The sequence below is a fragment of the Anomaloglossus baeobatrachus genome, chromosome 4, assembly GCF_048569485.1.
Source record: "Anomaloglossus baeobatrachus isolate aAnoBae1 chromosome 4, aAnoBae1.hap1, whole genome shotgun sequence".
NCBI lineage: Eukaryota > Metazoa > Chordata > Amphibia > Anura > Aromobatidae > Anomaloglossus > Anomaloglossus baeobatrachus.
In genome coordinates this window covers 657,156,489-657,182,827 of record NC_134356.1, presented here as the reverse complement: position 1 = coordinate 657,182,827, position 26,339 = coordinate 657,156,489, and the positions used below count along the sequence as shown (strand labels likewise).

The 26,339-nt window shown below is 46.6% G+C and overlaps 5 non-coding genes across 5 annotated transcripts; all 5 read left to right on the top strand.

Annotated features, from left to right (window-relative positions):
• Positions 1 to 3,078: 3,078 nt before the first annotated feature.
• Positions 3,079 to 3,219, top strand: LOC142305329 (U4 spliceosomal RNA). Its single transcript, XR_012753951.1, has one exon. It is a non-coding gene; the product is annotated as a U4 spliceosomal RNA (small nuclear RNA).
• A 7,477-nt stretch (positions 3,220 to 10,696) lies between these two features.
• Positions 10,697 to 10,769, top strand: TRNAK-UUU (transfer RNA lysine (anticodon UUU)). The gene has a single exon. It is a non-coding gene; the product is annotated as a tRNA-Lys (tRNA).
• A 1,197-nt stretch (positions 10,770 to 11,966) lies between these two features.
• LOC142305276 (U4 spliceosomal RNA) lies at positions 11,967 to 12,107 on the top strand. The gene has a single exon (XR_012753900.1). It is a non-coding gene; the product is annotated as a U4 spliceosomal RNA (small nuclear RNA).
• A 2,104-nt stretch (positions 12,108 to 14,211) lies between these two features.
• Positions 14,212 to 14,284, top strand: TRNAK-UUU (transfer RNA lysine (anticodon UUU)). The gene has a single exon. It is a non-coding gene; the product is annotated as a tRNA-Lys (tRNA).
• A 5,340-nt stretch (positions 14,285 to 19,624) lies between these two features.
• TRNAK-UUU (transfer RNA lysine (anticodon UUU)) lies at positions 19,625 to 19,697 on the top strand. Its single transcript has one exon. It is a non-coding gene; the product is annotated as a tRNA-Lys (tRNA).
• The last annotated feature ends 6,642 nt before the right edge of the window (positions 19,698 to 26,339 follow it).

Here is a 26,339-nt window from a genome sequence, read left to right as displayed (position 1 = left end):
AGCCACATTAAGAAAAGAAAAAAAGCTGCTCAAGTGTATGTATAGGACCATTCCAAGTGACAAATACGTCATCTATGTATCTTTTCCAAACGATAACGTGTTGTTTGGCCAATTGATGAGTATACTCTTGATGAGTCTCAAATTGCGCCATGAATACATTAGCGTTAGGGGGCGCTACTTTGGACCCCATAGCGGTACCCTTACGATGTATGTAAAATTGATCTTCAAACATAAAGAAGTTATGTTCCAGTACAATCTGTAATATATCAACACAAAAATCCTTCTGATGGACTGAGAAGGAACTATAATGATCCAAGAACCATTGTATAGCACGTATACCATCAGTGTGTCTAATACTGGTATACAGGCTATTCACATCCAGAGTCACAAGTAAACAGCCTGTAGGTAACGGACCTAAATCTTTAAGCTGTGCTCAGAAATGGGATGTATCTCTCAAATAAGAAACAGTTTTAGGGACAAGAGGTGAGAGAATCTTTGCTAAAGTAATAGCAAGGGGGGACAATAGTGATTCAGTGGTCACTACAATCGGGCGCCCTGGTGAACCCCATAAGTTTTTGTGTACTTTCGGTAAGGTGTAAAACACCGGGGTAACACCGTGATGGGGGAGAGTCACCACAGCGCCACCGATAGATATGCCCTTTCTTGTAATCTTCCTCATCTCGTACAAATTTATTTCTTTTCCTTTCTTCAATATTCTTTTTAAATTCAATTATATTATTAATGACTTTAGATTTCAAACTAGACAAGTCAGTAGCGGAAAAAGAGTTAGCAAGCAACATTGAAATAATTCATATTGAGACGATTTCTCGGTTTATTTGAATCAAGCAGGTTCTTCTTTCTTTTTAGGTAATTGTTATTTATGCATTTGTCTGTGTAGTACTGATTTATGGACACTAGAGGGAGTGCTTCAAACAAGGACTGCAGTCACTATTATCAGTTATAATGTATTTAGTGATGTTTTTTTCTCATTTATTCTTTTAATATTGTATGTAATATATTAATACAATGTTTTTTTGTTATTCATTAGTCAATATTGAAGAAGACAATATTGTCGAAACGTCTTATATTGTTGACTGAAAATTTTAACACATTTTTTTTGGACACACGTTTTGTGAAATAAAACAATAAACAAATTTTGTTCCAAATCATATTGGTGCCAGTCTTCCTTTTCTACTTAATTAATAGTGCCAGTGTCTTCCCGCACACTCCAATTTATTCTAAGCCCTATATGTCATCCTCCAACACCACCAGTTCATTATAAGTCCTTGATAGCGTTTCCCCCCATCTTCCAGTTTAGTCTTGTATAATCTCTTCGTCTAGCCCCTTATTCATTATAAGTACCTGATGGCATCCTATAGGCTTCTGATAACAAGCTAGTCCATTTCCCAGTTCATAATAAGTCATTGTTTAGCGCCCTCCCCCACCCCCAGATCATTAAAAGTCCATATATAGGTTCTTCCTTCACCACTCAATTCATAAAAAGTCTCTGATTGTGTCCTCCTCAACCACCAAAATTCATTATAATCCCTGATAGCATCCTTCCCTACCCTCCATTTCATTATAAGTCCCTGTTTTGCATCCTCCCCCACCTCCCAATTCATTATAAGTCCCTTTATAGTAATAGTAATAATTTAATATGTCCTTGAAAGCATCCTCTCAGGTGCACCAATTAATTATAACTCCTAGATAGCATCCTTCTCCACTCAGCAATGCATCATAAGTCCCTGATAGTGACTTTCCCCAGCCACAAGTCAATTTAAGTCCCTGATAGCTTCTTGCACAATACATAATTCACTATAAGTCCCTGATAGCATCTTGCCCTATACATAATTCACTATAAGTCCCTGGTAGCATATTCTCCCGGCTCTGAATCACTGAATCATTATAAGTCGCTGATGACGGCGCCCTCCTCTCCATTCTTACTCTTAAGGCCCCGTCACACGCAGCGACGTAACGATATATCGCCGGGGTCATGGATTCCGTGATGCACATCCGGCATCGTTAGCGACGTCGTTGCGTGTTACACCAACGAGCAGCCGATAATGATGGAAAATATTCACCATATCATCCATCGTTGACACGTCGTTCATTTTCCAAAAATCATTGATTGTTGAGGACGCCGGTTGTTCGTCGTTCCCAGGGCAGCACACATCACTACGTGTGACACCTCGGGAATGACGAACTACAGCTTACCTGTGGCCGCCGGCAATGAGGAAGGAAGGAGGTGGGCGGAATGTTACGGCCGCTCATCTCCGCCCCTCTTCTTCTATTGGGCGGCCTCTTAGTGATGCCTCTGTGATGCTGAACGAACCGCCCCCTTAGAAAGGAGGCGGTTCGCCGGCAACAGCGACATCGCTAGGCAGGTAAGTCTGTGTGACGGGTCCTAACGATATTGTGCGCCACGGGCAGCAATTTGCCTGTGCTGCACAAACGATGGGGGCAGGTACGCTCTCTAGCGATATCGCTGCGTGTGACGGGGCCTTAAGGCTTATGGGATCATCTCTGCATTGCTTGACAGGGTGGGAATACAGAAGTGAAGGTTCCCTTACAGGATATAGAAACTAATGGACGATACATAAACTAGTAAGTGGTGAAAATATGTAACCAGAAAGGAAAAGCAGTCAGACGACATAAAGTTGCCACAAAAAGCCATTACATCAGAATGTGCACAGGTAATGATACTGTGTAACCAGAAAGAAAAGTCAGATTTCAGACCAGTGCAGGAGAAAGTCATACCTCACACAGAGCCCGGATAGCTCAGTCCGGAGCATCAGACTTTTAAGCCGAGGGTCCCGGGTTCAAGTCCCTGCTTGGGTGGAAGATTTTAATTAAATGAAGTCAACATGTGAAAATCCCAGTGTGTCATTTCCTTCATAGTAATGTACAATGGTGCTTGGTTCCTTTCATTCCACACTTAGGGGCGAGGCGTATTAGCATATCCACTCCCAGAATCCTTTGTTTCACAAGAAAATGTGAATGCAATGCTTGGTCTCTGGTGTCTCCTCAGTGTAGATGGCTCCCCAGGTCTGGAGGCCACAGCTCCTCTTGTAGCTCTTTAGCTTTGCGCAGTGGCAGTATCATAGCCCATGAGGTTTATCCGAGGCGTGATTATTGCTAGTTGAAAACTTTTCCCAATACCCCGCCATGATGACTTGAAATACAGTCACCATCGGCAATTTTTGACAGTCTCTCAGGAGGCTGAATATAGTGTTAATAATAATGTTATATCTAGTTGTGTTTGGTGTTACATTAATTCTACTGAACAAACTAACACTGATAGACTGGTACAGAGGGGAGAGGACCTGCCTTTGGGGACTCATAGTCTACAGGATAATGGGTTGGGGGTTTGGGCAGCTCTGGTGGTGTTAAGGAGGCAGTGGGGTCATTGCCTAGTAAAAGACTATGTGAGCAAGGATGGTTTACCTTAGGGAGATCAACATATCCACTGCGGAGACACCATCACGTGTTTCTCAACGCTGGCACTGGCTCCCACTAGCCAGATTCCTACTCCACACTGATGAGGGGCAAATACCCCGAAACGGCTGTCTGTGGATGGATACCATGTTTGGTATACGTGGTCTCCTTGACTGGAGACTGCCCTTCCCATGGTTGTTCCTTCCCGGTGAAAGACCTGGCTAGTTTCCTGCCAGCGTTGAGAAACACGTGATGGTGTCTCCGCAGGCCTTCTTGCTTTGAATATTTCCCAGGGGGCATTGCTCTAGAATCACTGCGTTGAGAAACACGTGATGGTGTCTCCGCAGTGGTGGATGTTGATCTCCCTAAGGTCAACCATCCTTGCTCACATAGTGTTAGTACTTTGAACTGGATGCGTTGGAGTATTGAAAGCCAATGAAGGGATTTGCAGAGGGGAGAAGCAGAGGAGTAGTCAAGAGAGAGGTAGATTAGTCGGGCAGCATAGTTAAGGACTGACTGGAGAGGTGTGAGAATGTTAGCAGGGAGGCCACAGAGGAGGATGTTGCAGTAGTCAAGGCGGGAGATGATGAGGGCAACACTAAGATTTTAGTAGATTCAAGGTTGAGGAAAGAATGAATACTGAAAAAGTGTATATATATGTATGTCCCTAATAACATCCTCCTCCAACCCCCCAATGCATTATAAGTCCCTGATAGCTTCATTCCCTATACCTAATTCATTATATAAGTCCTTGGTAGCATCCTCTCCCCCCCAATTCATTATACATCACTAATGTCAGCATCCCCCAATTCAAACATTATGTCCTGTGGGATTATCTCTTCAATGCTTGAGAAGTTTGGATTACATAAGTGAAAGTTCCTTTCCAGGACGTAGAAAATATGGGATGATGCGTAAAGTAGTAAGTGGTGATACTATGTAACTGTAAAGGAAGAGCAGTCCATTGGCAGAAAGCTGCCACATCAGAATGTATGCACAGGGGACAATACTATGGAATTAGAAAGGAAAAGCAGATCATTGTAGGAGAAAGCCATTATATGTGCACCACAGATCACGGATAGATCAGTCGGATGAGCATCAGACCTTTAATCGGAGGGTTCAAATCCGTTGTTTGGTGAAGGTTAAATAAGGATCGCTTCTCAACCTTTTGGCTAAGATCGATTCTTTTCAGAACATCTCAGTTACCTACACTTGATGAGAAATGATCGAACCTGGAAGGAGAACTTCGAAGCCTAGCTAATACTGGAAGAACTAGGCAGAAGAAAGAAGACAAAGGCTTGGAGAAGATTTGGAGAAACCTGAGGAACTTCGAAGACAACTACGAGCAATTTGTTCAGAAGACAACGGGAGAAGAATGTATAATCTAGATCCTGTTCCAGCTCTTGAAACCTCGGCAGGAGTCAGCTGGAAAGCTGCTACTGACTCGCCCACCCCAGTGCCATGGGACACCCAGTGCCGGGCCAGACTAGTCCGGGGGTCGTCAGTGGTGGCGGGGCCCGACTCCGTACCCTGGTGGGGTCAATTAATATGGCTTCAGTATTGGGGGTGATTAAAGTTTATATTCGTGACGCCCCCTGTGGTTTGCGGCTATTAAGCCGCCGCTGCTGTATGGGGCCTCCGGGGCTGGTGGAATGGCAGCTTGGATGGTCCTGCTCCCCACAGGTGGAGCGGTGCCCCGGGGCAACAGTTGGTGCTCGTAAGAGTCTATGGTGATGTTGTGTGAATAATACGGTGCAGGGCCGACAGGGCAGTGAAAGAAACAGGCACAAACAGTAGTCTCTTTACCTTCTCCTCTTTTACTTGGCAACAGTTTAGTCCTTGGAGACCGTCACAGGTGGTAAAGATGATCCGGCCGGCCTGGAAGTGCCTGGGGGTGAACTCTTTGGCCAGTTGAGACCCCGATGTCTAAGTCTCTTCTGTGCCTCTCTGCAAATCCTGTTTCACTGGGCCTAGCTATTCCAGCTCCAGGCCCCAGTTCCACAGGACAGCACACTCTGCGTCTCCTCTCTCTGCTCTCTCCTCACAGACTGAACACTAACTTCTCCCTCAGGTCAGACTTGAGGAATGCTCCCTGAAACTCCAGGTTCAGAGCTCCCCCTGCTGGCCTGAGGGAGAAACTGCGTTGGATGTTGAACTTACTGGCCAATGATTCCCCCAATTACCTCCAGGCTCAGCATTAACCCTTTGGGGGGGCAATGCTGTTGTGGCGACCAGGTCCTGGGGCGCCACACTACCATGAAGGACCAAGACCTAGGGACCTCTCAGAAGACTAAGTCAGAGGCTTCTTCTGCCCTCAGGGTCTCTACCGCAGATGCCAGCAACCTAAAGGGTTGCCTGAATACTCTCCCAAGAAGCTCCAACCCTGGAGCCTTGGATGCGGCAGACAGGTGATCTGAAGGTGAAGGCGGTGAATGTTAGAGGGGCGGGCATGCCCACCGACCTTTTCTATATGAAGACACTTCTGGAACAGGGCTTCTCCAGGATAGAAACCCTCAACATTCAGAACGTCACAGAACGTCATAGTGGGCATTTTTACTGTGGTGTTCGCTACTGTGAACGCTTGCAGGAGGTACTGAAAGGCAGTGAAAGTATCAATGCCGGACTCACATTTTGCTTATTTTATAGCATCCTGTCCAAAACAGAGGGACATCGCCATGTTCCAAAGATGCTTCTGCACAGTGGTCAGGGAGCCATCCCACATCCTGAATGGCGCAGATTCTGGACAGGTAAGCAAGCAGTAACTGTCAGACTTCACATGGAACCAGCGTCTGAGGACAGCCTTCAGCACCTGCCCCGACATTCTCTCTGGGATCCTCCCTCAGCCAGCATTTTATTATAAATCTCTTATGGCATCTGTGACGCCCTGGCCTATCAGGTCGTCACAGGGTATTGTGCAATCTGCCCTTCTGTGCAATATCCACCTCCTCCTTGGTTACGGGTCCCTAACCAAATGGTGTTGCCAAAGACCAGTTAATCAAAATCCTAGGAACACTCTGCACCACACCCACCAGACACACCAGGGGACAGCCTGAGTGGAATAGGGTCGCCCACATGGGTGGTTGGTTAAGGGGGGGTCAGGAGTGTCAGGAGCAGTTCAGTTGGAATCAGATGGAGAGTAGTGTTGGAAGTGAAACTGAGAGGAGGGCAGGAGCTGGGATCCTTGGAACTACTAGGTAGCAGACGTTGGTCTGGGCCTGGTAGGAGCTAGACCCCCGGTCGCAGGGGATCGTGACAAGGGGCATGGCATTGTCGTGCAGGACAGCCGGCGGCCTAGTACCATCACCAGGCTGGGACCAGGGCACGACGGGGTACGTGGACCCTAGGTCAGGGAGTAGCTTCAGGCAACCTGACAATTTACCCGACAAGAACGGAGCCTTTAAGATCCGCTCTCCCCCGCTCCAAAATTGGGGTACTAGTGAATGAGAGGGATAGGACTTTCCACAAATACGGTCCGAGAAATCCCAAGCGTGAACCCTGAGAGCAAGCTCCCTCAGTTAGTCATACTGGGGAGCGGGACCCGACTAGGTTCAGGCTACAGGGACCAACCAGAGAGAAACAAATTGCCAAGGGAAAGGTCACAGATCAACAGGCAACACCAACGGAAACGGAATCCTCCCCCTCAGCGGCAGAAGTTGAGCAAACTAACACTGATAGACTGGTACAGAGCGGAGAGGACCTGCCTTTGGGGACTCATAGTCTATAGGATAATGGGTTGGGGGTTTGGGCAACTCCGCTGATGATGAGGAGGCAGCGGGGTCATTCCAGACTGTATCTTACTTGTAAAGATGGGTTTTCAAATTGCGTCTAAAAGTTCCGGATAATCAGATGTGTTGGGGCACAGAATTCCAGAGGATGAAATGTCTCGCAGGACATTGGGTGAGGAACATACCAGTGTGAAGGAGAGGAGGATTTGGGAAAACTGGAGATTACGTGAGGGAAGATTTCGAGAGATTAGAGAAATACGGAGGATACAGATTACGGACAACTTTGTAGGTCAGTGTTAGTAGTTTGAACTGGATACGTTGGAGTATTGAGAGCCAATGGAGGGATTTGCAGAGGGGAGAAGCAGAGGAGTAGTGAAGAGAGAGGTGGATCAGTCAGGCAACAGCGTTAAGGACAGACTGGAGAGGTGTGAGAATGTTAGTAGGGAGGCCACAGAGGAGGATGTTGCAGTAGTCGAGGTGGGAGATAATGAGGGCGACACTAACATTTTAGGACACTAACATTTTAGTAGATTGAGGGTTGAGGAAAGAGCGAATACTGAAAAAGTGTATATATAACGATGTCCCTAATAACATCCTTCCCCACCCCCCAATGCATTATAAGTCCCTAATAGAATCATTCCCTTTACCTAATTCATTATATAAGTCCCTGATAACATCCTCTCCAACCAATTCATTATACATCACTAATGTCATCATCCCCACAATTCAAACATTATGTTTTGTGGGATTATCTCTTTATTGCTTGAGAAGTTTGGAATACATAAGTGAAAGTTCCCTTCCAGGATGTAGAAAATAATGTAGTAAATGGTGATACTATGTAACCGTAAAGGAAGAGCAGTTAGTTGGCAGAAAGCTGCCACATTAGAATGTATGCACAGGTGACAATACTATGGAATCAGAAAGGAAAAGCAGACAGCAGATCATTGTAGGAGAACGCCATTATATGTGCACCAGAGATCACGGATAGCTCAGTCGGAGGAGCATCAGACCTTTACTCTGAGGGTTCAAATCCATTTTTTGGTGAAGGTTAAATAAGGATCGCTTCTCAACCTTTTGGCTAAGATCGATTCTGTTCAGAACATCTTCTCAGTTACCTACACTTGATAAGAGATGATCAAACCTGGAAGGAGAACTTCATAGCCTAGCTGATACTGGAAGAACAAGGCAGATATCAGAGGAAGGAAGAAGCTCTGCAGGAAGAAGAAAGAAGACAAAGACTTGGAGAAACCTGAGGAACTTCAAGGACAATTACAAAGAATTTGTTCAGAAGACAACCAGAGAAGAATGTGTGATCCAGATCCACTGCTAGCATTGAAAACCTCAGCAGGAACGAGCCATATCAAGCTCCAGAAGGAATGCTGCTACAATGAAGGACCAAGACCTAGGGACCTCCGGGAAGGTTCAGTCAGAAGCATCTTCTGCCCTCAGGGCTTCTACCTCAGACGCCCTTACAAAAAGGTGCATTCCTGGAGCTTTGGATGTGCCAGACGGTGGACCTAAAGCTGAAAGTGGTGGATGTTAAGAGTGCTGGGATGTTCTGGAACAGGGCTTATCAATGGTGGAAATCCTCAGCATCCAGACCTTCATGGCAGGCATTTTTATGGTGACATTTGCTACTGTAAATGCCTGCAGGAAGTTCTAAGAGGCATGAAAGTAGTGATGCCGGACTCAGCTTTTGCTTCTTTTATAGGATCCTGTGTTAAACAGAGGGACATCGCCACGTTCCTGAGACGGTTTTGCACAGCGGTGAGGGAGCCATCCCACGTCCTGAATAGCTGCGGATTCTCAATAAGTAAGTGGGCAATAACTTAGTCTCCACAGGGAACCATCATCTGAAGATGACCTTTAGCTCCTGCCCCTGACATTCTCTGGGATCCTTCCTTAGCCAGCTATTTATTATAGGTCTCTTATGGCATCCGCCACCACTCCAGATTCATTATAAGGCACTGATATCTGCCTTTCCCACCCCCAATTCATTATAAGTCCCAGTATAGTGTCCTCTTCCACCCCCAATTCATATGTCCCTGATTGCATCCTCCCCCCAGCAATTCATTATAACTACTTGTTAGTGTCTTCCAGCACACTCCAATTTATTAAGTCCTATATGGCATCCTCTAACACCACCAGTTTCCCCCCCCATCTTCCAGTTTAGTCTTGTATAATCTCTTCGTCTAGTCCCTTATTCATTATATGTACCTGATGGCATCCTATAGGTTTCGGATAGCAAGCTAGTCCATCTCCCAGTTCCTAATAAGTCCTTGTATAGCGCCCTCCCCCACCCCCAATTCATTAGATGTCCATATATAACTTCTTCCCTCACCACTCAATTCATAAAATGTCTATGATGGTGTCCTCCCCAACCACCAAAATTCATTATAATCACTGATAGCATCCTTCCCTACCCTCCAGTTCATTATAAGTCCCTGTTTTGCACCCTCCCCCACCTCCCAATTCATTATAAGTATCTCCCCTAATTTAATAGGTCCTTGACAGCATTCTCTCAGGTGCACCAATTAATTATAACTCTTTGATAGCATCGTTCTCCACCCACCAATGCATCATAAGTCCCTGATAGTGACTTTCCCCAGCCACAAGTCAATATAAGTCCTTGATAGCATCTTGCTCTATACATAATTCACTATAAGTCCCTGGTAGCATCCTCTCCCATCCCTGAATCACTGAATCATTATAAGTCGCTGATGACGGCGCCCTCCTCTCCATTCTTACTCTTAAGGCCCCGTCACACGCAGCGACGTATCTAACGATATATCGCCGGGGTCACAGATTCCGTGACGCACATTGCACATAGCGACGTCGTTGCGTGTGACACCAACGAGCATCTGTTAACGATGGAAAATATTCACCTTATCGTCCATCATTGACTCGTCATTCATTTTCCAAAAATCGTTGATTGTTGAGGACGCAGGTTGTTCGTCGTTCCCGAGGCAGCACACATCGCTATGTGTGACACCTCGGGAATGACGAACTACAGCTTACCTTCAGCCGCCGGCAATGAGGAAGGAAGGAGGTGGGCGGGATGTTACGGCAGCTCATCTCCGCCCCTCCGTTTCTATTGGGCGGCCGCTTAGTGACGCCGCTGTGACGCCGCACGAACTGCCCCCTTAGAAAGGAGGCGATTCGCCGGCAAGAGCTACATCGCTAGGCAGGTAAGTCCATGTGACGGCTCCTAACGATATTGTGCGCCACGGGCAGCAATTTGCCTGTGCTGCACAAACGACGGGGGAGGGTACGCTCTCTAGCGATATCGCTGCGTGTGACGGGGCCTTAAGCCTTATGGGATCATCTCTGCATTGCTTGACAGGGTGGGAATACAGAAGTGAAGGTTTCTTTACAGGAAATAGAAATTAATGAACAGTGCATATATTTAAAAAGTGGTGATAATATGTAACCAGAAAGGAAGAGCAGTCAGACGGCAGAATGCAGGTGATGATACTGTGTAACCAGAAAGGAAAAATAAACAGCTGCTCACTGCCGGGGAAAGTCAAGCCTAACACAGAGCCTGGATAGCTCAGTCGGTGGAGCATCAGACTTTTAATCTGAGGGTCCAGGGTTCAAGTCCCTGTTCGGGCGGAAACTTTTAATTAAATTTAAAAAAAATATTTGGTGTTATTCATGTGGTCATGGTATTTAGTAACTATTTGGTACAATGGTGTGGCAATATTCTGTCATAGTATTGTGGTATCAGTCACTATTTGGTGTTATTATGTGGTGATGGTATGGCAGGAATATTTCCCGATTGCTTTTCTGGCGCCATCAGCAGTAAGTCACTGGTAATTCTGCAATCCCCTAAAATAAATGACGATCGGTGATAGTATGTGACCAGACAGGAGCAGCAATTCCTGATAGGATACTTCCTTACCCTTCAGTTCATTATAAGTCCTTGTATAGCATCCTCCCCCACCTCATAATTCATTATATCCCCAATAGCATCTCCCTTAATTTATTCTAAGTCCTTGACAGCATCCTGCCCAGTCCCCCAATTAATTATAGGTCCTTGATAGAATCCTTCTCCGCCCACCAGTGCATCATAAGTCCATGATAGTGATTCTCCCCAGCCACAAATCAGTATAAGTCCCTGATATCATCATTCCCTATACATAATTAATTATAAGTCCCTGGTAGCATCCTCTCCCCCCCCCCCCAATTCATTATAGGTCACTGATGGCAGTGTCTTCCTCGCTATTGAAACACTCAGTCTTATGGCATCATCTCAGCATTGCTTGACAAGTTTGGAATACATAAGTGAAGGTTCCCTTACAGGATATAGAAACTAATGGACGATACGTAAACTAGTAAGTGGTGAAAATATGTAACCAGAAAGGAAAAGCAGTCAGACGACATAAAGTTGCCACAAAAAGCCATTACATCAGAATGTGCACAGGTAATGATACTGTGTAACCAGAAAGAAAAGTCAGATTTCAGACCAGTGCAGGAGAAAGTCATACCTAACACAGAGCCCGGATAGCTCAGTCCGGAGCATCAGACTTTTAAGCCGAGGGTCCAGGGTTCAAGTCCCTGTTCGGGCGGAAGATTTTAATTAAATGAAGTCAACATGTGAAAATCCCAGTGTGTCATTTCCTTCATAGTAATGTAGAATGGTGCTTAGTTTCTTCCATTCTAGACTTAGGGGCGGGGCGTATTAGCATATCCACTCCCAGAATCCTTTGCTTTACAAGAAAACGTGAATGTGCTGCTTGGTCTCTGGTGTCTCCTCAATGTAGATGGCTCCCCAGGTCTGGAGGCCGCAGCTCCTCTTGTAGACTCTTTAGCTTTGCGCAGTGGCAGTATCATAGCCCATGAGGTTTAGCCGAGGCGTGATTATTGCTAGTTGAAAACTTTTCCCAATACCCCGCCATGATGACTTGAAATACAGCCACCATTGGCAATTTTTGACAGTCTCTCAGGAGGCTGAATATAGGGTTAATAATAATGTTATATCTAGTTGTGTTTGGTGTTACATTAATTATACTGAGCAAAGTAATACTGATAGACTGGTACAGAGGGGAGAGGAGCTGCCTTTGGGGACTCATAGTCTACAGGATAATGGGGTGGGCATTGGGGATAGGGGGTTTGGGCAGCTCCGGTGGTGATGAGGAGGCAGCGGGGTCATTCCAGGCTGTAGCTTTCTTGTAGAGATGGGTTTTCAAATCCCATCTGAACGTTCCAAATAATCAGATGTGTTGGGGCACAGAATTCCAGAGGATGGAGGATACTCATGAAAAATCTTGAGGGTGATTGGGTTAGGAACATAAAAGTGTGGCGCAGAAAAGGAGGACTTGGGAGGATCACAGATTGCGTGTGGTAAGATAACTGGAGATTAGTTCGGAGATATTCAGAGGATACAGATTATGGACGGCTTTGTAGGAGGATAGTCAGTGTTAGTAGTTTGAGCCGGATACATTGTGTAATTGGGAGCCAATGAAAGGATTTGCAGAGGGGAAAAACAGGAGAGATGTGAGAGTTAGCAAGGAGTCTACACAAGAGGATATTGCAGTAGTCGAGGTGGGAGATGATGAGTGCAGCACTAACATTTTAGTAGATTCAGGTTGAGGAAAGAAGGAGCTCTTGAAAAATGCAAGCTAATCCCTGATAGCATCATTCCCTATACCCATTTCATTATAAGTCCCTGGTAACATCCTGACCCACCCTCCAATTCAGTATAAGTCTCTGATGGTATCCTCCCCAACCCCCCAATGCATTGTAAGTCCCTGATAGTGACTATCCCCAGCCACAAGTCAATATAAGTCACTGATAGCATCATTCCCTATACATAATTTATTATAAATCTCTGGTACAATCCTCTCCCACCCCAACTCGTTATAAATGGCTGATAGCAGCGTCCTCCCCCAATTCAAACATTAAGTTTTATGGGATTATCTCTGCATTGCTTGACAAGTTTCTCAGAAATGAAGGTTCCCCTAAAGGACATAGAAACTAATGGGCGGTACGTATAATGGTGATAATATGTAACCAGAAAAGAAGAGCAGTCAGATGGCAGAAACTGCAACAAAAAGCCATTAGAATGTGTGCACAGGTCAATGATACTGTGTAACCAGAAAGGAAAATCAGAGGGCAGATCACCTCAGGAGAAAATCGGAAGTTTTTTAATGGCATAGTTCTTAATATTTTTTCTATCGTCCAACCAATTTTGATACCCAGCCATAATAAAGCCAACAGCTGGGGGCTGGTATTCTCAGGCTTGGTAGGCCCATGGTTATTGGGCCGTCCTAGTCTAAAAATAGAAGCCCTCAGATGCCTTGAATTGTCGTATCTATTAGATGTGACTATTTCGGCACTATAACCGGCTCATCCCAATTTCCCTTGTGCAGTGGTAATCGGGGTAATATCGGGTGTTAATGACAGCTCACAGGTCTTACTAAGCCCTAGATTAGTAATGGGAGGCGTCTGTGAGATCCCTCAATTACTAATCTGTAAGTGAAAAGCAATGAACACAAACACCGAAAAAATCCTTTATTTCACAAATACAAAAAAACCCACCCTCTTTCACCAATTTATTAACCCCCAAAAACACCCAGTTCTGATATAATCCACATGAAGTCCCACAATGATCCCAGCTCTGCTACATGCTAACATCACAGCACGTGATCACAAAACATGTCTGCACACCGTAGCTTCAGGCAGAGACTGACTGAGCTGCAGCGATGAGCAGTGACATCACTCAGTTTATCTGCGGTCACAGCTGGAGGTTTCCACGGTCCTCCACCTGTGACCGCAGGTAACCTGACCTCAGGTGACCTCATTAGACTCAGTGATCTCACCTCAGTATGGACATACTATGACTTGTAATTCCAGAACCAGGTAATATTTTTCACTCATGTGGACTGTCGGCTTTTAATGGACTACTGGATAATGGATAGAAGAAGGTTTCCTTCCAGGACATAGAAGACAGGAGGCATAATAGAAGGGGATTTCTCCATGTTACCCCAAAAGAAGAGCAGTCAGACAGCGGAAAGATCCTGCAAAAGATCATTCACATGCTTGTAAGCACAGGGCCTGGATAGCTCAGTCGGTAGAGCATCAGACTTTTAATCTGAGGGTCCAGGGTTCAAGTCCCTGTTTGGGCGGAAGTTTTTAATAATATAGTTTTTAATATTTTTTTCTATAGGGAAGTATTTAGCAACTATTTGGTGTTATATGGTCATGGTATGGCGGAGTTCACTCACAATTTGATGTTATTATATGGTCACAGTATAGTTCAGTCACTTTTTTTGTGTTATTATTTGGTCATCGTCACAGTTAAATGATCATGGTATGGGGATATTCAGTCACTATTTGGCATTATTACGTTGTCATGGTATGGCGGTATTCAGTTACTATTTTGCATTAAGTGGTCATAGTTTGGCGATATCTAGTCACTATTTGGCATTAACTGGTCATCGTATAGCGGTATTCTGTCACTATTTGGCATTAGGTCATCATGGTATAGCAGTATTCAGTTACTATTTGGCATTATTATGTCAGAGGTGTATCTAGGCTTTCCAGCACAGGGGTAAGAATTCAGTTTGGCGCCCCCCCTCCTCCCATGTGACCGCCCATTCATATGTGATTCGCAGACTTACAGTCACTTGCCAACGAGCTGTCCTTCATAATTCTCTCAATGCTCAATGAAAAACTGAGAGAAGCAGGAAGAAAAGCCAATTGTCACATGTGCAGAAGTCTGCAAATTGCATATGAGTGGAGCGGCCATGTGATGACTGCTGGGACCAGCAAGTAGAGCTGAATCCTGACAGTGAGTTTATTTCATGCTATTAGAATTGAGGGTGCTACATTGCTTAATTTTATAATTAAAGGGGTTGTCAAGGTTTGAGTTGAAAGTCTGCAGTGACTCTAGGTGACTGCAGACTTCTGAATTCTCACAGCACACACTGCACGCTTTTAGGATCCTCCCTTGCCAGTGGCGATAGTGGACTGTATACTTCTGGCCACATTCCTACTAGACATGTCCACCCAGCCTCACTCAATTTTTTCATTGAGCAAGGCCATGAATATATAGTAGGCACGTGGCTACAAGTTTGTAAATCACATACTTGCGGTTTTGTGGCCTCCCATGCTCAACGCCAGCAGAAAAGAATCCTTATAGTGTGCAGTGTGCGCTGTGAGAAATCAGAAGTCTGCAGTCACATAGTGTGATACATAGAGAAACTGTAGATTTTTATCACAAACTTGGACAAACCCTTTTAATGCTTCTAACATAGTTAAAAACATAGTAACCCTAAACTAAACGGCACTATACTTTATTAAAGAGGTTGTCCACTATATTAACATTGATGACCTGTTCCATCTTCTTATAGTGACCCCGGTCGGGTACTGCACATCCGCCTCCTATTTAATTCAATGGGGCGGATGTGCAGTTCCTGGCCAAAGCCACTATCAGAAGATGGAGCAGCTCCAGAAACGATCATTTGCGGCTACCTGCTGCTGCCACTGTTACTGAGAAGAGAAGACCGGGGGGTGCCGGACCCCGATCGATCAGACATTGATGACCTATCCTATTAATGGGTCATCGATGTTAAGGTAGTGGACAACTTCTTTTATACAGCCATGTATAACCTAATCTTACAAGTTATGAATTGTTACTTGTGTACAGGATCAGAACTAAAAACAGCCCAGGAATACATCACCAAAACCACCAGAGGTACATAAATGCATGATTAGAACTTTTATCTGTACAAAAACACAGCATCACAACCACCAGCAGTACAGAAACACAGCATCACAACCACCAGCAGTACAGAAAATTCATCATCACAAGCACCAACAGTATAAAAAGTCATCATCAGAACTACCAACAGTACAGAAATTAATCTCGAGAACCACCAGCAATACAGAAACACAGCATCACAACCACCAGCAGTACAGAAAATTCATCATCACAACCACCAACAGTATAAAAGTCATCACCATAACCACCAGCAGTACAGACATTAATCCCGAGAACCACCAGCAGTACAGAAATACATCCATATAACCCCATCAGTACAGAAAAACAGCATCAAAACCCTCATTAGTACAGTAATGTAATGCTCACTGCTTGTGAACATGGTGAGCAGGAGTGGATCCACTGGACCACAGGGGAGATCCATGCTTACCCTTTCATGGGAGAGTCTTAACTAAGAGCCCACCATGAGTACGTATGCCAGGTGCCACTCCCAGTGCAGTAACAGGGACTGTGGCAGCTGAGCGGTGCAGGGAGAAAGCAGGACAGGTGGACACAGTCATAGACAGGATGGGCACTGGCTGGACAAACAGGGCAGAACACAAGGCACAGTCTGAATGGGGAACAGCTGGACAGGCAAGGGTACGTAAGGAACTTCAGATACAGGTCATCAGGCTCAGGTCACCATGTGTGGGACATTAGACACAGGTGCAGGCAGGGCAGACCCTCCACGGGAACTCGTCAGGGTCCAGATCATCAGGCTCAGGAATGGACATCAGGCACATAATATTGGACACAGGTGCAGCCAGAACGTATGAGGCAGACAGGACAACAGGTGCAGGGGAGTGGGGATACAGGTGCAGCACAAAGAGTGGTACCAAGGAACAGACAAGACAGGTCCAGGGAAACAGATAGGACAGACAGTGCAGTACTGGTATTATTCAGGACTGGTGCTGGAGGCTGGAAAACCAGAGCAGACAGAAAGAACCAACACACAGGCTATGATCAGAATCCTAATGCATTGCTCTGATGAGGGAGCCTTAAGTACCTGGAACATCCCAGTTATACCCTGGGGACACCTTTGCAAGGTGCTCATGCTTCCTCTTAAAGGAGCAGGATGCAGGTTCGCACCCCCTAGGCTGGAGACCAGGAAAACTCACGTACTATGTATAAGACCTGGGACTTGGGCAGGAGATGAGGACCGACACACACGTGGGAATCTGCGAGAGGGATGAGCAAGGGACCACACCACACGAAGATGGCAAAGAAGGGACACAGAGGACCACATGATATGTGGGTGGCCACGGGTGGGCGTGAGCCAAAGACTGGACTTGGGCAGGAGCTCAGGACCGACACACACGTGGGAATACGGGAGAGGGACATGTCGCACCCCATGGGGCCTTGGGGTATACTCGTCACCGGGCCGGTGAAGGGTCAGGGGAGGTCATGGGTGGCCCTGCCTGGTTTCGTGACCCTGAGGTGCCCACAAAAAGGGATGTAGGAAAGAATAGTGGGATGATGAAGATGTTGGAGGTAGTATTTGTCTCGTGATGCCACCTGTGGTGTGTGGCCAAGGATAAGCCGCCGCTGCGAGTGCTGTCCTCTGGGGAAGATTGTGTCACAGCCGGGATGGTTCTGTTCCCCACAGGTAGAGCCAGGCCCAAGGGAGGATGATGGGGGTGGTAGTGGCCGTTGGCGCCGGAGCGCGGGGCGATGGTGCCGGCAATTAAGGACTGACTCAGTGGTTGCGGTTCAAGGTCTTTTACTCACAGTCCAGTTGTCACCCTTGGAGTGTCAGTCTCTCCCGTGATGGGCCCCAGCCAATCCCAGATAATTCAGAGGTCACCACTGGTGTTCCCACTGTGTGTCCTTTCTGGTCGGGGTCCCTCCAATCCCGTGTATGGAACATGGAACGGCCTGCAGGTGTTTCCTGCACTCTCCGCAGACCCTTGAATCCCTGGTAGCTGTAGAGTGCCCAAGCTGAGCTGCCTGCTTTAAGCCACGGGTCTTGTAGTGCTCCCAGAAGTGCAAAGGTGATGCCTGGACCGAGGTCCTGACTGTGCACCTCACCCCAAGCTGTGTCTGGGGGTAAATACCTAGTGTGAAGATGCTCCTTCCTTTTTCTCAAGTGGTGCCCGCCCCCCAGGTAGTTGTCCTAGTGACTAGGAAAGTCCCATGCCTTCTGATGGCCACACCCCTGTCTACCCTAGGCCAATCCCAGTGAGAAAACACCTAACTGTGTGTGGTTTTTGAATGTGAGAAACACCAGCAATTAACCTCTTCCTTACTCGGGATGAGTACTGCACCCTAAGTGAGATGCAGTACCCTGTGACAACTGAAGCCTCAAGGGTGCCCCAGACGAGCCAGGGACCACACCACATGCGGATGGCAAAGAAGGGACCACATGATATGCGGATGGCCACAGGGGCGGGGGACCATGTAGCAGGAGGATGACCATGCAGGAAAGAGGAGGGAGCAGGGCCATGGCGCTAGGACCACCGGCACACTAGGAAAGCCAGCGCTACAAGGAATACATCACCAGATCCACCATTACTACATAGTACATCAATTGTAATGTCAGGTCAGACCCATATACATTTGTATTGCATGAACCTATAACTTCCAATACATCCTTAACAATGGTAAGGAGATACTGGGAGTCATCAGTCATCATCACACTGCAGACCATACGGGAACCACAGTACTGATTAGAATTAGTCAGTATCACAAATAAACATTTACATCCAGATACCTTATGGATGATGCTGCCTCCTATCAGAGTCGTCTCTTTCTTTTCTTCATCTTGTCCGGACGCCATGATCACGTTTCACATCCACAGCCGGTCTCTGCAGACCTCTCCGCTCTTCTGCAGCACATCCTGGTACGGTACTCTTAAAAACTGAATGATTATTATACTCACATAAAAAATATTGGCCCTATGCTGTGCCCCCAATAAATACTTGTCCCTCACTGTCTTGTCTGCACAAGATATGATGCACACACTGTCTCTCTTTTGACACATATCCTCGACACTGCCCTCTCCTTTCCATACTGAGCCGCCCCTTCACATTGTCCTCTACACTATGCCCTCCTATACTGCCCAATCTCTATGCTGTGCCCCTCATCACACTCACCCTCCTTGGTATGGCTTCACACTGTGCCCCCTCTTCACACCGCCCATCCCCACTACCCAGTCTCTATTCTGTGCCCCTTCATGTTTTTCTCATCCCATACTTTCTCATCACTACCTCCACTCTCATTCCCCTCTGCCTCCTCATACTGGGTTCGTATACATTCTTCCCTCACTCCCTATACAGTGTCCTCATACATTTCCCCCTCTCTCCCCATACAGTGTCCTCATACATTTCCCCCTCTCTCCCCATACAGTGTCCTCATATACTTTCCCCTCACTCCCCATACAGTGTCCTCATACATTTCCCCCTCTCTCCCCATACAGTGTCCTCATATACTTTCCCCTCACTCCCCATACAGTGTCCTCATACATTTCCCCCTCTCTCCCCATACAGTGTCCTCATACATTTCCCCCTCGTTCCCCATACAGTGTCTTCATACATTTCCCCCTCGCTCCCCCTGCTTTGTCTCTTCCCACCCTGCCCCTTGCTGCCCATACCATATCCTCAGATTTACCCCCTTGCTCCCCATAATGTGTCTGTATACATTTCCCCCTTGCTCCCCATACTGTTTCCATGTACAGGACATAGAAAATAATGCAGAAAGCTGACACAGAGCCCGGATAGCTCAGTTGGTAGAGCGTCAGACTTTTAATCTGAGGGTCCAGGGTTCAAGTCCCTGTTCGGGCGGAACATATTAATTAAATATAATAGTAAATTTAAAAATCTGTTTGATGTTATTCACGTGGTCAATGTATTTAGTAAATATTTGGTGGTATTGTCCTATCAGTCACTATTTGGTTTTATTATACGGTCACAGCATAGCTGTATTCATTCTCTTTTTTGTGTTATGTGGTCATGGTCGCAGTATTCAGTGACTATTTGGCATTATTATGGTCATCGTATGGCAATATTCAGCCACTATTTGGCATTATTATGGTCATTGTATGGCAATATTCAGTCACTATTTGGCATTATTATGGTCATCGTATGGCAATATTCAGTCACTATTTGGCATTATTATGGTCATCGTATGGCAATATTCAGCCACTATTTGGCATTATTATGGTCATTGTATGGCAATATTCAGCCACTATTTGGCATTATTATGGTCATCGTATGGCAATATTCAGCCACTATTTGGCATTATTATGGTCATCGTATGGCAATATTCAGCCACTATTTGGCATTATTATGGTCATTGTATGGCAATATTCAGCCACTATTTGGCATTATTATGGTCATTGTATGGCAATATTCAGTCACTATTTCGCATTATTATGGTCATGGTATGGCGGTATTCAGTCACTATCAGTCTAATAATCCTCCACCAAATCACTTGTGGAGCTTTGACCCCCAGAAGAGTCTCCTAATTAGACCAAGATATGCCAATGCCGTTTTATACATTTTCATTCCTTTAATAACATTTTTATTTTATTTTTGTGTTGTTTGTTTGTTTTGACTATTATAATATATAATGGTTTGGGGTTATTTTTTTACATAATCTCTTTTATGTGATTTATGAAAACATGTGCCAAAATCCTGAGATTAAAAGTCTGATGTTCTTTGGGCAAAGATCTCCAAATTCTTTGTTTATGCGCTGACGTACAGTAATGATTTTCTGCTGGAGCTCCCCGCTGTCTGGTTACTCCTCGGCCGCCCTCACAGGGACAAATTTGGGGGTTTTCTAAGATCATTATCCACAAAGAGCAAATAAGGACTCGCATTTGGATTTTGGGCACTTTATTTGGAACAGTATAAGGAGCCGCTTTCTGGCTGAGCAGCCAACGGAGGTGGAGACTATGAGAGTCTTAAGGCGCCGTTACACATAGCGATGTCGTTATCGAGAGCGCTGAAACTTCACAGGCTTTGTGATGCAACAGCGACCTCGCTAGCGATCTCGCTACGTGTGACACATAGCAGCGACCGGCCCCCCGCTGCGATATTGCCGATCGTACCTGAACGTCCTGGTTCATTTTTGATCGTTGGTGTCCCGCTGGGCAGCATGCATCGCTGTGTTTGACGCCAGAACAACGACGAGCCACCTCGTTGGGTGGAAACACTACGCCTCTATCGAGGTCTGAGTCGTCAGAATAGCTGCTGTGTGACAGGGTCCCAACAAACGCCGAGGTCGTTATGCGGATCGCCGTATCGTTGCTGCGTTGTTAATTAGATCTGCCTGTTTGTCAGCTCAATAGCGACCATGTAGCGACGTACCAGCGATCCTGACCAGGTCGTATCGTTGTTGGGATCGCTGGAACATCGCTATGTGTAACGGGACCCTTAATCAGATCACCCAAGGATTTCAAGGGTTCACAGTATTTTGTTCCATCATCTGCTGACGGGCAGCCTGTATAGACTACATGATTTTCGTGAATCGAGCCTTCGAATACTTTCTCACGTTATTTGTGCAGTATACAGTATTTGCAAATGTACTCCACTTGCTGCTTCACCCGGTAAATTTTCCAGCTCTTATGATGGTCCAACAGCTTGGAAGGTCTCTAGAAAATGATCATTTATGACCATCCAGCAGCACCCCTCCAATATCTCCTCTGCCTCCTACCCCTAGAACTCATGGGTGCAGTTGCCTCTTCCCTTTTATCTCCTATGCGGGTGACCCTAACAGTGACAAGGATCTCCTCCAGCCAGGGAACAGTTTTGCAAGTAATTGGGTTGGTAATGAGCTCTTTGGGCAAGAAAGATGCTGCCCCATTTACCCAGCCAAGTCTGTGTTACAGAAAGTGGCAGAAATCGGCAAGTCTCTAACATAGATGACTGTCGAACAAAGCACAATTGGCCGAAAGTTTGGCCGGCTGCCATCTCTCCTGACTCCTCCATTCACTGCAGCACTCAGTTTGCCAAATTCTCTTGTGTTCTCTACAAGAGGGCTGCTTCCAGAATCCTTTGGTGGTGCCATATTTCACTGGAAACAAATAGATTTGCTCTTTTCTTTAAACAGGTTTCAACTTGATCTTGAGCCATGGCAACTTGATGGATGAACGCTCTGTAGAAAGATCGATCTTGTGCAGCCTAGATAGATCCACCAGGGTCTTCTCTGCCTTGATAGGTCCACCAGGGTCTTCTCCGCCTAGATAGGTCCACTAGGGTCTTCTCCGCCTAGATAGGTCCACTAGGGTCTTCTCCGCCTAGATAGGTCCACTAGGGTCTTCTCCGCCTAGATAGGTCCACTAGGGTCTTCTCCTCCTAAATAGGTCCACCAGGGTCTTCTCCACCAAGATAGGTCAACCAGGGTCTTCTCCGCCTAGATAGGTCCGCCAGGGTTGCTGGTCTTCCTCTTCACCTTGTTCCTTCTATTCTTCCGACCATGATGTCCTTCTCCAGTAATTGCTCTCCGATATTACCGTGTCTGTAAGTTGAACAAAATTAACTTAATGTGTATAGCGCCCTTAAGACATAGAATCTCCATATTTGAAGCATCTAAGCTCTTGCTACCCTATGTAAAAGTGATCACTGTGTATTGTGTACGGTCACAGCAAGAGACAAATATCTGCTACAATAGATGCAAAACAAGCAGTCAGAGGGTGCTGTGTACTGAGCAGAACCTCGTTACTATGTGCAAATGAAAGAAGGTTTCATGACAATAGGAGGATAATTGCAGAGAATGAGGAACAAACAAAAGGATCTTATTGTGCAGGTGAGACCAAAGATCATCAAATAATGAAGAGGCACTAACCATGGTTACATTAGTGCAGACACCAAGGGGTTGTGGAGTTGGCAGTTACCTTACAGGTATATAGGTTTGTGACGCCCCTGGACTGGTCAGGTCGTCACAGGGTACTGCACACTATCTCCCAGTGCAGGACTCAACCCCTCTTGGTTCTGGGTTCCCAACTTCCAGCACTGCCTCCATCAGCATCCAAAAATCCCAATCACACCTCGCACCACACCATGTCAGGCACACCAGTGGGCTGCCATGCTGGACTAGGGCCGCCCACCTAGGGGTCAGGCAGTGAGGTGGGAGGCGACAAGTCAGTCGGCTCCAGGGGAGCAAAGTGAGAGGAAGCTGGGAAGTGGAGCTCCCAGGAGAAGAGAGTTCAGAGTAGCCCTTGAGCAGTGAGGAGCTTGGGGAAAGCTGGGAGTTGGAGCTCCCAGGGCAGAAGTAGATTGGGCTGCAGATGGTGGTCTGGACCCGGAGGAGTCGGAGACCCAGTCGTGGGATATTGGGACTGGGTACCTGGACTTAGGGGTACTTTGCACGCTGCGACATCGCTAGCCGATGCTAGCGATGCTAGCGATGCTGAGCACGATAGTACCCGCCCCCGTCGCAGATGCGATATCTTGTGATAGCTGCCGTAGCGAACATTATCGCTACGGCAGCTTCACACGGACTTACCTGTCCTGCGACGTCGCTCTGGTCCGCGACCCACCTCCTTCCTAAGGGAACGGGTCGTGCGACGTCATACGGCAGCTATCCAATAGAAGCAGAGGGGCGGAGATGAGCGGGACGTAAACATCCCGCCCACCTCCTTCCTTCCGCATTGCCGGTGGAGGCAGGTAAGGAGATGTTCCTCGCTCCTGCGGCTTCACACACAGCGATGTGTGCTGCCGCAGGAGCGAGGAACAACATCGTATCTCCTATTTGTGCGACATTATGAAAATGGCCGACGCTACACAGATCACCGATTTACGACGCTTTTGCGATCGTTTATCGGCGCATCTAGGCTTTACACATTGCAACGTTTTTACCGGCGCCGGATGTGCGTCACTTTCGATTTGACCCCGACGATATCGCAGTAGCGATGTTGCAACGTGCAAAGTACCCCTTAGTCTTGGAGGATGGTCGGTAGCTCAAGTACAATAGCCGGTCTGGGGCTGAAGGCACGTTGAGGTACTGGACCCTAGGTCGGGGAGAGGCTTCAAGCAACCCGGCAATTAACCTGCGGAGGATAGGGTCTTTATGGACTGTCCCCACGAAGCTCAGAGACCGGGGGCACTAGCGCAATGAGGGGGATAGGGATTTCCAACCAAAGCAGCCCACTGAAATCCCAAACGTGAGCTCCTGAGAGCACAGCTCCTCTTCACACCAAAAAGTGGGGACCGGGGCCCGGACAGCTTCAAGGGCCACTTGGAAACCACTAAAATCTGTGCATGGAGGAAGGCTCCAGACCATCAGGCAGTACTGCAGGGGACGGAACCCGGACAAACTCCCCCAAGAGGGCAGCGGCACCCAGAGACTTGGTTTACCACGTTGTCAGCGTCTGCTTTCCTTCTGAGTGAATTCCTGATCACCCCCTGCTCCCAGCGAACCTGCGCTCCCCTGCAATCCATCCCACCATCCACAGTCCTGGGGCCTTCCCTACCCGTGGAGGGTAATGTCATCTGGCTGTCCCCGTTCCATCACCCCGGGAACTCCCAACGGCAGCGGTGGTACTCCCTATTACAGCACACCACGGGTGGTATCACAAACTATCTAATCCCCTGTAAATAACCCCCCATCACATTTTAGAGTGACCCTGAGCCCCCGGGTCCGGAGACCCTCGAGCCGCGAGCAGTGACACCCGCATCCGAGCGGTTCGACCGCTGCTGGGGCGGTACACGTTCCTGAGCCAGAATTGGAGGTATATATACTATACGCTTACTGTGAGTTCTCCAATAACTAGCCTAGTAGTGGAAACAGCCGTAGCATCGTCCATCATTTGTCAGCCAATTGTGTAACTGTCCTGATGATTTGAGTTCCCTTAGACCCCATTATAGCTTCTCATACAGCCAGATCAGATCTCATACTTTGCACTGATGAGGGGCAACCACCCCGAAACACTTTGTCTGCAAATTGAGGTTCTGATCTGGCATAAATCCTAACTCATATGACAAGGATCGTTGGAGAGTCACTTTGGACTTCTAGGATACCATCGTATTCAGTCACTATTTTATTTTGGTGACCATGTCTTCTTCGGCTGCTCTTCTGGCACCATCATCAGGCAATCACTGGTAACATCATGTTCTAGTACAAACGTGAGGACTGCTTATGCTTCATAATTTAATAACATTTTCATTTTGTTTCTGTTTAAATAAATGTTTTGGATATTTATGATATATAATTTTTTTTTTCTTACATAATCTCTTTTATGTGATTTATGAAAACCTGCGCCAAAATCCCCAGAACAAAAGTCTGATGTTCTTTGGACAAATATCTCAAAATTCTTTGTTTATGCGCTGACGTAATGATTTCCTGCTGGAGCTCCCCCTGTCTGGTTACTCCGCGGCCGCCCTCACAGGGATAAATGTGGGGGTTTTGGAAGATCATTATCAACAAAGAGCAAATAAGGACTCACATTTGGATTTTGGGCACTTTATTTGGAACAGTATATCATGGTTTGTGCTGATAAATAGTGATGGATCGAGCACTAAAATGCTCCGTACTCGAATCGAGCAGGTTGGATGCTCAGACAGGCTCCACTCGAGTAAGGAATATAATGGACGTCAATGGGGAACTCAAGCATTTTTCCAGCAGACCCTCCCAGGAGGAGTAGGGGTGTAATTCCTGGAGAATTAAATCATCCTCAGTGACAAAGTAAGGGTCTACGTGCCCCCCTTGTGGTCTCAGGGTATTGACTCTTCTAGGAGTGCTGTTCAAACTGTTGGGGTGCAGCTGTGGGTCCCTATTTTCAGAGATGATGATTTCCACCCAACTCTCAAAAAGCTGAAAGGTTCTTCCGTAGAGATGGATGTTGGAGCTGGGCTATCAGACGGTCGCCCCTGTAGCTGAAATTACGTCCTTCCTACGGTTCCAATGTGTAAAGTAAAAGTCACTTTGTCCTGCAAAGAATGCGACCCCTTCCCAAATTCATTTTTTTTTCTCTGTGTAGCCCACATACCCAGTAGGGTCTGAGACCCCTGCCTCAGGCAATGTTCACAAGCAGCAGTTTTCCATTTCAGACAGAAAAAAAACCCATGAGATTTCTGAAATCTCATTGCTTTTGGTGGTATTCAAAAAAAATGCAGCAAAAATACATGTGAACAAAGCTTTAATATCCGGGCTACCAGATGACAGCAGAGGAGCATAAAGCCAAATCAAAGGTTCCTTTTTTTCTAGTGTATTCTAGTGTATTCTCATGCACCCCTTCCCACTCAGAAAAGGTAAACGGTTCATAATTTCTTCTTTTTCTTGTCCTCCTCCACCATATTAACAGGGTCATAATGCGGACCTCTCTCCAAATTTTTAAAAGGCCATCAGATGGCCATCACACATAAATTTTGGAGGGCCATCAGGTGACCCTCACATAATTTTTAGAGGGCGCCCAACTGACGCACCCCAGGGCTTTGGGGTACTCGGTCCCGAGCTGTATACTACTGAGATCGTTCACTGGGTGG